The following is a 13,257-nucleotide window of genomic DNA, read 5'->3' as shown; positions in this document are numbered from 1 at the left end:
CCAGGTGGTGCTGTGGTTTAAGCATTAGGCTGCTAACCACAAGGATGCTGGTTCAAACCTACTAGCTCTTCCGCAAGAGCAAGATGAGGCTACCTGCTCCTGAAGAGATGTACAGTCTTGGAAATGTTAAGGAGCCATCCTCCGCTGCCCGACAGGAGCTGGAGCTGAATGGAGTCAATGGCAGTGAGCTTTGGGGTTTTTACCTAGTCAGTGGATGATGAAGTGAAAAAGAGTTGGTGTGTACATGGATATGCCCCCGTGTGCTCCCTAAGGTGCCCAGGACCTAGTGTACACACTCTCTCAATGTAGCATCAAGTCTTGCATTTTGAAGAAGTTGTGACCACAGAGAATTGGAGATTTAGAGAGGTTAATGAATTTGCTCCTTAAGAGCTTATATGTCTGTCAAATTATATCCGATGCCCTCTCTGAGTGTCCAGGGCCCCACTTGGTAAATGTGTGCTTTTCAAGTCACAGGGTCACCACCGTGGTGGGCCAGTGCGATCTAGTTGTGTGTCACCTGTATGTGCCTCTCTTCTCTACTTATTTATCAAACCCAACCCTTGTGTACTCTCACAGGACTCTGCTGAATTCCTCCACTTGAAGCGCTTGCCACATTTTCTTTCACTAAATGCATGCCTCTGGCTCCCACACAGACTGGCGCTTCTAGAGGGCTGTGGCATTGTCATGCTTCTGTTGGCACCTTCCTTCCTCTTTCATCTTCACGGCTGATGTGTTGGTGGAAGTCATCATGTCGTTGGCATGGTGATATGCTTCCAATTACGATCTACCCATTGGTGATGGAGATGAAGAAAGCCACGCTTGCTCGGTCCAAGTTTTCACAGAAAGTCTGTCTAGTCAAACTCTCTCTGCTCATTTCGCATTGCAGGATTTGAATGTGGGGGGCATCTCACCCAACACGACTTTTATTCGGAGCTTGCCTTTCTTGTCAGTACCTTGCAGCCCATGTGAATGGCTGTAGTTGCTGACTCTCCTGGGCAGGAAGGGGCACTGGATGACGTTTGAGGATGATCTCCACAAAGCACTCCTATTTGGGGCCACTCATGCTCAGAATTGTCTATTTCAGGTATATCCTGGCAACTAGAGAAAGATAAAATTTTAAATAACAGAATTTTCTACAAGAACCAGTTGGCAATAAAGGATATCTTTATGAAAATTTGTTCTTAAATAGAACGAAGATAGTTTTAGGCACAGAAGACTTAGTGCAATGATAACAAACCAAATGGAAGGGATTTGTGTAGGTAGAAACTAGTTCGTTATCCTGGATTGGTGGCTTTTCAAATTCTGCCCTTTTTTTTGGTCTCCAGAGGAATCTCTTATAAGATATCCTACCCCTACAGCATGTACGTACGGTATGTACCACCATACCTTGAATCATATCACATCTCTCTTCTCCGTGAGTCTTTAAGCACGGAGACTCTTCAAGCTTGCCTCTAGTTATTACCACCCAGAAAAGGACCTGATCCTATCATTGTAAAGGGCATACACTTTCAGTCTTTTTTTTCTTGAGGGTTCTCTTCTTTCTGGACTCAATTTTAAAATACCCAGAACAATTTCTCTAAGCCACTTTGCGTTGCAATGTTGCAAAATTAAGTTAAAATCTGGGAAATCATTTTTTTCAAACTCTGCTTGAGTTGAGCCTTGTGCCAAGCAGTTGCAGGGAGGACTCTGTCATACAGCATGGACAGGGATCTGAGAGTCTGCATTCAGAAATTAGACGCTAAGCAGGGTGGAGGGAGCAACAGGTGAAAAACACACTGGCTGCTGCCAAGTCCACTTTGACTTATGGCGACCCTGTAGAACAGAGGTAATTGGCCCCATGAATTTCCAAGCCTGTAATCTTTATAGAAGCCGACTGCCACCTCTTTCTCCTGTGGAGTGACTGGTGGGCACAAGCTACCATCTGTCAGGTTGGCACCCAAGTGCTTAACCTCTGCACCAATAGGGATCCTTTGAGGAAGGAGTATGTTTATCATCTGGGTGGGAGATCCCCAGAAAATCCACAAGAGGAGCCATATCCTTGGAGTGGCTTCAGTGTGCTGAGCTTTCACGCCACCTCTCCAGCATGTTCAAAGGATGATTACACTTGTCAAGCAATCACAGATAACTGTGTTTGACAGATCTAGTACTGCTTTGAAGATAAATGGTGAAAATAGCAGCCTAATATAAAACGAAGACTTTATTCATTTAATTGTCTAGAGATTAATTAAGCGAATGATATCTGTTTCTCCATATGAAAGAGCTATTTTCAGCATTTATCCTAAACACACATCCGGTGTTATTATTGTTCTCCTTCATGGATTTATCTACCCAACAGATATTTGAGCAGAATGGAGTAAGGCTTCATGCTAGGCACAAAGGGAACATAATTTAATCAGATCAACAGCCTGCCTTTAAGGAGATTGCAATCTATAATCAAGAAAAACAATTTGAGGTACACAAACAACCAAAGGTAGAGTATGACAGACTGTGTTTGAATCTGTACTCTCTCTATTTTTTTCATGGCTAGGTAACCTGACATCTCAAAATCTCCTTTAAAATAAAATAAATTATGCCTCTGTTCTCAATCAGCTTTGACATTTTCTATTGCCTCATATGCATGCAAAAAACAGACAAAGAATAAGGATGACCGAATAAAAATGGATGCATTTGAATTTTTTGTTGGTGAAGGATATTAAATATATCAAGGACTGCCAATAGAATGAACAAGTGTCTTTAGCAGAATAGCCCGGATATTCCTTAGGAGGAGGGATGGCGTGACATTGTCTAACATAGTTTGGATATGTTAGCAGGAGCGGCCAGTCCCTGGAGAAGGACATTTTGCTTGGTAAAGTAGAAGGTCAATGAAATGGGGAAGGCACTGCCAGTGCTGTAAAAGTAAGCATTGTACGTTGTTTTTCGGGGCCATCGAGTTGGTTCCAGCCCATAGCAACCCTACGCTCAACAGGCCTGCGCTGTCCTCAAAATCGTTCCTGGGCCTGATTCCATTGTTTCAGCCACTCTGTCAGTCGTCTTGTGGAGGGTCTGCTGCTTGTTCGTTGCCCCTCCAGAGCATTCTATAGTATGAACTGTTGTCACCACAGAGTTCTCCTCTAAGGTTTTGGGGCATTTAGTTAATTTAGCTCTAATAATAACATGACACCATGAGACCCATTTATGAGTCAATTCCAATTCATAGTAACCCAACAGGACAGACTAGAACTGCCCCTTTGGGTTTCCCAGCCCCTTCCCCCTTTTTTTTAAAATAAATGAGAACATTTTATTATAATTCTTAGATCAAAATGTCTTCATTTCTTGTCTTTTCACTTCTTTTATTTTCATTAAATATTTTATTAGCATATAATTCAGACATCTTACAATTCGATTGTTCACATTAAGAAGAGCTATGCACTTGGAGAGTAGAAAGCCTTGTTTTCTTCCTCAGGGCAGCTCGTGGTTTCAAACTTCTGACATTGAACCTAGCTGCCCAATGTGCCACCCGCGACACTAGAGTTCTTAGGAAGTTTGTACAGCATTTAAACCTTGACCTTATTAATATATTCTCCCTCCATCACTCTCTCATTCATATCCCAGCCTCCAGCTTTCTTGTGCCGGATGCAGTTTTGGCCCCGGGAATGATCGCCAAAGGGCGAACAGCATGCACGGGCTCGGTGTCTTCTCACTTCCTCACATGGCTGAGGTGTGTGACGAGGAAGCCCGCCGAGCTGGAATCCCCAATTGGATTCAATAGAAACTAGTTGTGTGCCTTTGGGCACTTTTGTGAAACTCAAATTTTCTGAAATTGCAGAGGTTGGGCTGGATCACAGTATTGAAAGGTGGCTTCATCCAGCTCTCTCAGGGCCCGTCATACCAGGGTGAGCTGTCAACACTCCTATGCACCCTGCTGTTTATCTCGGGCTTTAGAGGCTGTTTGAACAGAGTGTTCAAGTGGCAAAAATAGGCGTGGAAATCGCCTTCATTGGCTCCTTTTTCAGTTTGTCCACCTGTAATACCTGTGAGCATGGGACACGCTGAGCTGGCTTCTGTTCGCTGAAAGTTCATTCTCTACTTTAGACTCAGAAGGGTTTCTAATTTGGGACAATAATGTTGACCTTTCTCCTTAAATGTTCGGAGTCCATGTGGTGATCTGTTTCTGGGCTCTTGGGTCTTTATCAAATTAGTGACATTCAATACCCCACCCCCACCCCGATAAACCCACTTGAACACGATGAAGGCTTGTTGAGAGTGCTGGTTTCCCCTTTGCAGCACCACTTCATGATGCTCAGGCACGCGTTATTTGAGGCCGAGGGGAGAGAGGGCTCGCTAGGTCATTTTAAAAGGGTTGTCTTTGAGATTCAGATATGTGTTCAAGACTCACGTGGGAGGTGACGAGGGGAAGACAATTTTAGATATGATTTCAGATTTTGTGAAGTTTGACCAATGAAAGCATCATGTATTAAACAGTTATTTATTGATAGTATACAAATAAAAATGATATACTAGTTAGCAAAACTCTATCTGGTCAAGTGGGGGGGGGTGATTACACAAGTGCAATTAAACTATTAGTAAAATTATTTCTGCATCAGGGAGAAGTGGAGCCTAGAGCAGGGCTTGCTTACCAGGATTTGTGATCCTATCAGTCAAGGATGCTGCTGAATATCTTGCAGTGCAGAGGTCAGGCCCCCACTAAAATCACTTTATCCAAAATGTCCCTGGTTCCCAGGCTGAGATCCCCTAGACTTAGGCCCCTCTTACAGCCCAAAGGGGCAGTGAGTTTCTGTGCACTGGACAAGGACGTCACTTAAGATCATAATGAATAGAAGTTTCACTCCCAATTTGGAAGATAGTTCACTCCCTCTCTGGCCACCTGAACAAATGAACCTCATCCCCCGTGGACAAATGGATAGAGCAACTTTGAAGTACAAATCTCAGACTCCAATAGTTAATCAAGTCTTTTGAATCCTTGGCTATGTACATGGCAAATACTGGAGAAATATAATCAGGGTCTTTTCCCTGCCCTTAGGAAGAGAGTATACTGTCCAAATGGCTATATATTAAGAATACTACTTTAATTTGTGATTGATGACTTAAGCTTAACTCATCAATTACAAATATATATATAAATATATGTGTATATATAAGTGTATACACATACAAAGTATATACATTTGTGCTCAGGTATATATATATACATACACAAACATATGTGTGTACATATATGCAATGTACTCTTATGGTTTTGGGTAGATGCAATGGTACTCACATGCAATGGTACTCTTATGGTTTTGGGTAGATGAATAGGCTGCAAAGTTGGAACAGAAATGAAAACACTGAATATAGCATGAAATATCTTCAAATATATTTATCACTCACTCCATTTGCTTCTCATTGTTTCTTCCTGTGTTAATCTGTGACAATGGATGATCTAGATGTGTGTGGGTGTACACACATGTATGCTCTCTCTCTTTTTCTGAGTCTGTATATTTCTTTCTGTCTTTCTATTTGTCCCTATCTTCCCTCTCCTTAGTTTCTCTGTTACCCTCCTCCCTCCTTCTACATGGCAGCTCTCAGTCACCAGATCAGCTCTTTTCTCTGTGACCCCCCTCCCCCAAACATTCTCTCAGATCCAGTCTTCCTCTCTGGGAGACTGTCATGCTGGAAAACATTTCTCCTGACACTTTTGACCTGGTGAACCAAGAGAAAAGACAGTTGCTTGTTCCAGTTCTGCATAGAGAAACCCTTGGGATGCCCTCTAACTGTCCTGATACCCTAATCACAGTAGCCAAGGTGATGTCCTATCCCCTGCTGGCCATGTGCCAACTTGGGAGCCCTAGCCAAAAACAACTGGCTTGAGTCAGAAAGACAGGTCCATCAAGAATGGAAGGGAGGGAATTCCTAAATAGACTAAAACCAGATGTGTCCCTTCTAGCAAGGCAATCCCAACTCCAAAGCCACAAGCAATCGAGGCTGACAGATGTCCATGCACATTCTGAGTCTCTAGCAGAGTAAAGGACAGCGGTCAGCGTGAGCGGCAGTGGCCAGGGAAGACTTCCCAGAAGCCTCAAAACATGAACACGTTGAGATAGATGAAAGGGAGAGAGCAGTCCTAAGAAAGGGCACGCTTTCTGTGCTTGCTTGAAATCTGTCTTGTCTTTTTTAAGCTCCTGAGGTGGCAAGGAGTTACCTTCTTGTCTCAATTAAGCCCATAGCTGCTGACTTGGTTCCAGAGGATGGCACGGATCTGTTCCATTGTGGTTCCAAGGCTGGAATTATTTTTATGGAATCAGACTGCCTATCATTCTTCCCCAGAGCGATTAGTGGGTTTTAACCAGCAATCTTTTGGGTTATCAGCTGAGTGCTCACCCACTGAGCCACCAGCGCTCCTTTTTGAAGTACAGCATAGTACTCATAGAGCACAGTCAGGTTTGTCTATTATGGCTTCCGTTTTGCTCATGCCAATATTCATGGGGGGTGGAGGAGAGAATGGAAGAGCAACAGGTTAAGAAGGCTCATCCTGAGAATGCTAGTGTGTTTATTAAAAGGACAGGGAGGCTGTGGAGCAGAGATTGCGTTCTTATAGACTGTGGCTACCCTCAATCCTGGCTGTGTCCCCTTGTGTGTGCTTCACATGGGATTGTGGGCATCTCACAGGAGATGGGGGAGTTTGATTTATAAGTTCAGTAACATAATTCACTATCAAATAGGTAGCACTTACTATGTGCTAGGAACATTGGTGTCAATATGTGAAGAGAAACACAATATAAATCTTTAAGAATCAAACCCAAGGAGGAGAGACACAGGAGCCCTGGTGATGCATGGCTAAGCTCCGGGCTGCTAAACAGAAGGTTCTGACTGGAACCCACCTGTTAATCTGCTAGAGAAGAAATCTGACAATCTGTTCCCATACAAAAACATTTCGGTTTAGGAAACTCAATGGGGCAGTTCTCTTCTGTCTTATAGGGTGGATTTGAGGTTAACAAGATTAATTCATTCAATGCAGAAATGAATTAGCAATTATGTAAGGGATGTGATTGCGTCATACAAAGCGGTGATTCTCAGACATAACGGCACATTGAAATAACCTGAGAGTTTAGGAAAAATTGCTGTCTTGGTCCTTTGTAAAAGAGCCCCAGTGGTGGAGTGGTTGAGTTGAGCTTTGATCCACATGATGGGAAGTTCAAAACCAACAAGCAGCTCCATGGGAGAGAGACTGGTCTTTCTACCCTGGTAAACAGTTACAGCCCTAACAATGAGGTTCAGAAGACGACTCAAGAAGAAGTTTGCTATACTCAAGCAGAAGCCTGGGAAATATTCATGAGAATGGTTACTACTACTAAGAGTATGGGATATCCACCCGTGCAAGAAATGTAACATTAGACCAGTATGAGTTCCTTGCCATGGACCCCCTAAGCACAGATTCTTCTTTCAGTATCTCAGCAAGAGAGGTTAAGAGATGATCTAATAGCGTATTTGCCTGGTTCACTGAAGCATGGGCTGCCTGATGGCCTAGATTAGACCCTCTTGAGGTGCCTGACCTACCTTGGTACACTGTAGCAGAATGCATCCAAAAGCTTAGGGAAATCGATATGTTAGAATGATTCTATCAGAATAATCCCATAGACCCAAAAATGGAGTGCCCTGAGGACAAACCTTTTACTACAGCAATAAGGAACACATTTGTGAAGTGGGCCCCAGCATCTCTAAAGACTCCTGTGATTGCTATTTTATGTACACCAGGACCAACAGTGGGGACTGCCCTAAGTGAACTCCGACATTTGCCTATAGAGCAGCAGTTCCCCACCTGTGGGTGCCGACCCCTTGGGGGATCAAATGACCCTTTTACAGGGGTCACCCAATTCATAACAGTAGGAAAATTACAGTTATGAAGTAGCAACAAAAATAATTTTATGGTTGGGCCTTCACCACAACATGAGGAACTGTATTAAAGTGCCGTGGCATTAGGAAGGTTGAGAACCACTGCTATAGAGTCATGACCCCTCAATCAAGATCCATATCCCCTCGAATGAGGGGAAGGCCAAGTCTCTTTGAAGAAGGACCCTGTTACATCACCGAAGGTTTATACTGTTAGTATTTCTTTTAGCCTTCCACCCCTGCCTTTCACAAGAGTGACTGTTCATTGGGGGAAAGGAAATAATCTAACTTTGGGGGGATTACTAGATACTGGCTCTGAACTGACACTAATTCTAGGAGACACAAGATGTTTTGAAGGCCTACCATTCAGAGTGGGGGCATATGGAGGTCAAGTTATCAATGGAGTTTTAGCTCAGGTATGCCTCACTATCCTCACTGTGGGTCCAGTGGGCCTGCAAACCCATCCTGTCATTGTTTCCCCAGTTCCAGAATGCATCATTGGAATAAATATACTTAGTAAGTGGCAGAACCCCCATATTGATTCCCTAAAATGTGGAGTAAGGGCTATTATGGTAGGAAAGGCCAAGTGGATACCATTAGAACTGTCATTGCCTAGCGAAATAGTAAACCCAAAGCAGTACCACATTCCTGGAGGGATTGCAGAGATTAGTGCCACCATCAAAGACTTGAAGTATGCTGGGGTGGTGATTCCTATCATATCCTCATTTAACTCACCTATTTGACCTGTAAAAAAAAACAGATGTCTCTTGGAGAATGAGAGTGGATTGGTGGTAACTCCAATTGCAGCTGCTGTTTCAGATGTGATTTCATTGCTTGAGCCAATTAATACTGCTCCTGGTACTTGGTATGCAGCTACTGATCTGGCCAATTCCCCCTTCTCAATACCAGTCTCGAAGGACCACCAGAAGCAGTTTGCTTTCAGCTGGCAGGGGCAACAATACACTTTCACAACTCTTCCCCAGGGGTACATCAACTCTTCTACCCTGTGCCATAATTTAGTCCGAAGGGATCTTGATCACCTGTCTCTTCTACAAAATGTCACACTAGTCCATTATATTGATGACATTATGCTAATTGGACCCACTAAGGAGGATGTATCAAAGACTCTAGATTAATTAGGACAACATCTACATGCAAGATGGTGGGAAGTCAACCCAATGAAGATTTAGGCACCCTCCATCTCAGTAAAAATTTTAAAGGTCCAATGGTGTGGGGCACGTTGAGATATTCCCACTAAAGTGAAGAATAAGCTATTGCAGCTGCCCTCCCCTCAACAACTTAACAGGAGGCACAATGCCTAGTGAGCCTCTTCAGATTTTGGAGGTAACATATCTCTTATTTGGGTGTTCTAAGCCGACCTATTTATCAAGTCACATGTAAGGCCTCCAATTTTGAGTGGGGGCCTAAAAGAAAAGGCTCTGCAACAGGTTCAGGCTGCCATGCAAGTTGTTTTGCCACTGAGACCATATCATCCAGCTGACTCAATGGGGCTAGAGGTGTCAATCATAGATAGAGATGCACTGTGGAGTGTTTGGCAGGCCCCTATTGGCAAATTATAGTGTAGACCCTTGGGATTTGGGAGTAAAGTCCTGCCATCCTCTGCAGACAACTACTCTAATTTTGAAAAATAGCTATTGGCCTGTTACTGGGCCTTAGTGGAGACTGAACACCTCGCCATAGACCACCAAGTCACCCAGAGGCCTGAGCTGCCCATAACAAACTGGGTATTTTCTGACCCACAGAGTCATAAAGTGGGACTTACACAGCAACACTCCCTCATTAAATGGAAGTGGTATATACAAGAATGGGCTAGAGCAGGGTCTGAAGGTACAAGAAAGCTGCATGAAGAAGTGGCCTAAATGCCCACAGTCTCCATTCCTCTCAAAGTACCTTCCTTCTCCCAGTCTGCACCTATGGCCTCCAGGGGAGCTCCTTTCCTTATGATAATCTAACTGAAGAACAGAAAAGTCATGCTTGGTTTATGAATGTCTCTGCACGATATGCAGGTGCTACTCATAAGTGGACAGCAGCAGCACTACAGCCCCTTTGTGGGATCTTTGTGGGAACCACAGCCAGCTGAGGTGCTGGATGAGTAGAGAATGGGTAGTAGAAGAAGGTAGTTTTACCTATCAATTATTCCCACGTGATCAAATGCAAAAGCAAGGTTTGTGATTGTGAGTATTTCTTCTTTATATGTGCTTATTGAATATTTTTCTTCTGCTCATGTACAATGTACCAGATATAATTAGATTCAGTGAATTTTCATTTATATGTATAATATATGTATGATGTTAGGAGTAAGTGTTATTTCATTAATGTCTGGAAATTATATATGGCTAAAGAATTGTGTACAGGTGCCAAGTTGGCAAGGGGTGGACTGTGATCGCTAGGTTTATTGTGCCAATCTTCCCAGTAGGAACATGTGGGATTAATCAAGTCACAGTTTGATTGGAGGGAAAAGAGAAAAATGGATCTTTAAGCCCCTCCCCCCCTTACCACCACTTGCTTTCTGGTGATTGGAGCCTGCTGGAGCTATACCACCTGGGAGCCAGGCCAAACCATGAATCATGTTGCTAGAGCTTGAGGCTCCTTCAAGGCTTGCTTTGCCATGCAGCTGGTGCACACATTTCTTCAGCTTGAGGCTGGTGGATCCTGTCACTTTGCATTGTTTGTATTCAATATCTCATTTGGTCCTGCTTTGCTAAATTTTTGAGCAACTGACTGCTGGTGATTCACCTGCTGTTTGCTGCCTGTGGGAAGACTCTGCTTGCTTTGCCTGAGGGAAGACTCCACTATCTGATTCCTTGACCTTGGACCGGGCCTGCCCATGTGAGTTGAAGGACTTCCAGTGTATTAACTGTTCCACAGAAGTGAGTTGAACTGAACTGTCTATACTTCTGTATGGACCAATTAGTTGTTATATTCCTTCTCAGTGTATAAACCTATATATATATACACACACACACACATATATGTAATCATAAGTGTCCTGGTTTTGTTTCTCTAGAGAACCCTGCCTAACACAGTGTCAAAGAGTAGATTCCAACTCATAGCAACCATATGTACAACAGAGAACACAGTGCCTGGTTTTGCATCGTGTTCACAATTGTTCTTATGCTTGAGCCCATTGATGCAGCCGCTGGGTCAGTCCATTTTGTAGAGTCTTCCTCTTTTCCCTGACCCTCTACTTTACCGAGCATGATGGCTCTTCTCAGGGACTGGTCTCCCCTGACAGCATGTGATAACATGTCCAAAATATGTGAGACAAAATCTCACCATGCTTGCCTCTAAGGAGCATTCTGGCTGTACTTCTATGACAAAATTGTTTGTCAGGCTTAATAATTATGGGTTTGATTGTGTTCATGCTACCTTCCAGTGGCATGAGGGGTGGAGAGTGGGGGCAGACTGCAGGAACATCAGGTTGAGAAATCGCTAATTTGAAAATACCAGCTTCTTATTAAAAACACGGGGAGGCTTTTTACCTCTGACCTTCCGGTTAGCAGTATAAAGCTTGCCCGTAGTGCCACTAGAGCTCATTCACAAAAGACCAAGGGCTGCTCTCAGAAAACTCACAGTCACCGGTCAACGCTGATTCATCGTGATCCTATAGGACAGGATAGAGATGGCCCTGTGAGTTTCCACGGATGTAACTCTCTGGGGAGTGGAAAACGCGTCTTTCTCCCTCTTATCTACTGGTGGCTTCAATTTGCTGACCTTGCATATGGAAGTCCAATGTGCAACCACATGCCAACAGGGCCCTGCTAGTGGGACTGAAAGTTAGCTGAAGAAAGAATGAGAAATTTGAATCTGAAAGCTATTTCAAGGAGAGGAGAATAGCCCTGAAGAATGGATGTTCCTTCTTGATTAGTTAAGACATCGGTGTATTCCTCACTTGCTTTCTGTATGATCTTAGGTAACCTAGGTAAAGTTTCCCTTTTAGTCATTTTTGAGTATTGATAACTGCCCTCCTTACCTTTGTAGTTTGTTGTTAGTATCAAATACAATGATCAAAATTAAAATATATTAATGATCATCAGGGGAAATATCATTAGAGTAGAACCTAATTTGCTCAGCTGTTTGGGGTGAACTATGTTTATAAGTGAACTTTTTAGTTCACTGAAGGTTATCCTTTAAGGAAGTAATCATTTTATCAATTTCTTTAGTACTTTCTTTTCTAAAATATGTCACTTTTAGCCCTAGTTTCTTAGCCTGTTGCTTTGTTTCTTTTCTGTTTGGGTAGCGGTAGCCTTTATTCTGCATCTTTAGTTTCTTTGTGTTGATGTCAAGCACTGAGGGTGTTGTGTTGCGGTAATGCCCTCTGGGCTATTGAGAAGTGGGAGGATTTACGGGGTAGACCAAGGATTTTGAGTTCTTCGATCGCTTTTATAGATTTTCTATTTCTCTCTCTCTGACTATCTGCTATTAAGTCTCGCCAATTTTAATTCTACTTCCTCTTTCTAAGTTCCTGCTCTTTAGTTATTGACTGGACAACCAGGAAACCAATCTCATTGGAATGATATTTAACATAAGAGTAAATAGACTGTGAGTGAGAACCTTTCTAAGAGTTCAGGTTGTGTGATCTTTAATACGTGAATATCTGCACATCTGTATTGGCTCTTTCAGTTCACTTTCTGGGTCTACCTCTGGATCAGATATCTAATTCAATAGCCAACTGACTCAATATCACCTGTGTAAGTTACCAGACCCATAGGATTTATTTGCAGGGATTCTAAGCATTCTTCCAGCTATGGAGCCCAAACCTTTAAGGTTTTTCATCCCAAACTTATGGAGAATTTCATCCTTAGGAGGGCAGGTTTTGACTGTTTTCAAATAAAGGTCATAAGCAGAGACTCTGAGAAATGATCAGACTTGGGAGGGTAAAGTGACATAAAGCCAGAAGTTAGAGGAAGCCACCACCTCCTGGTGGCCATATGGATCTGGGAATAGCCATTCAAATTGGACGGGCTCAAGGGAGGACGTAATGGGAGCCATCAAGTTGACAAGATGGAGGAGTGGAAGAAAGATGGACGTGTGCGGAGTGAAGAAAGGGGCGGAGGGCAGGGATCTGGACAAGCGTTGGCTGCATTGAACCCTTTTCCTCCTCTCCTCCCTGACATAACTGCAGGACTTATAGCTTCACAACATCACTGTTGGTAGTGCCCGCGGCAGTTGCCACTGCGGGGTCGCCAGTGACTATATTCTGTCAAACCCCACAGTTCAGAGGAGTCTCTCTTTAGAAAGTGGATTTCAAAGTCTCAACACTTAATTGTGAATTTTCTGATGTCCACACTTTATTTACCATAGAAAAAATGCATTCAGTCATAGCATTAGTTCCTGGTAAGGACAGCACGTATTCCGCAATTTTTA

At 43.3% G+C, this 13,257-nt stretch overlaps 1 protein-coding gene across 1 annotated transcript in view; it reads left to right on the top strand.

Moving 5' to 3' along the window:
• The window catches only part of SORCS3 (sortilin related VPS10 domain containing receptor 3), a 689,619-nt gene that overhangs the window by 496,251 nt on the left and 180,111 nt on the right, over nt 1–13,257 (top strand). The gene's annotated exons all lie outside the window — the stretch shown is intronic.

The sequence above is a fragment of the Echinops telfairi genome, unplaced genomic scaffold (assembly GCF_000313985.2).
Source record: "Echinops telfairi isolate 266 unplaced genomic scaffold, ASM31398v2 ScPeMD7_70;HRSCAF=299, whole genome shotgun sequence".
Classification (NCBI taxonomy): domain Eukaryota; kingdom Metazoa; phylum Chordata; class Mammalia; order Afrosoricida; family Tenrecidae; genus Echinops; species Echinops telfairi.
This window is presented reverse-complemented; position numbering and strand designations above follow the sequence as displayed.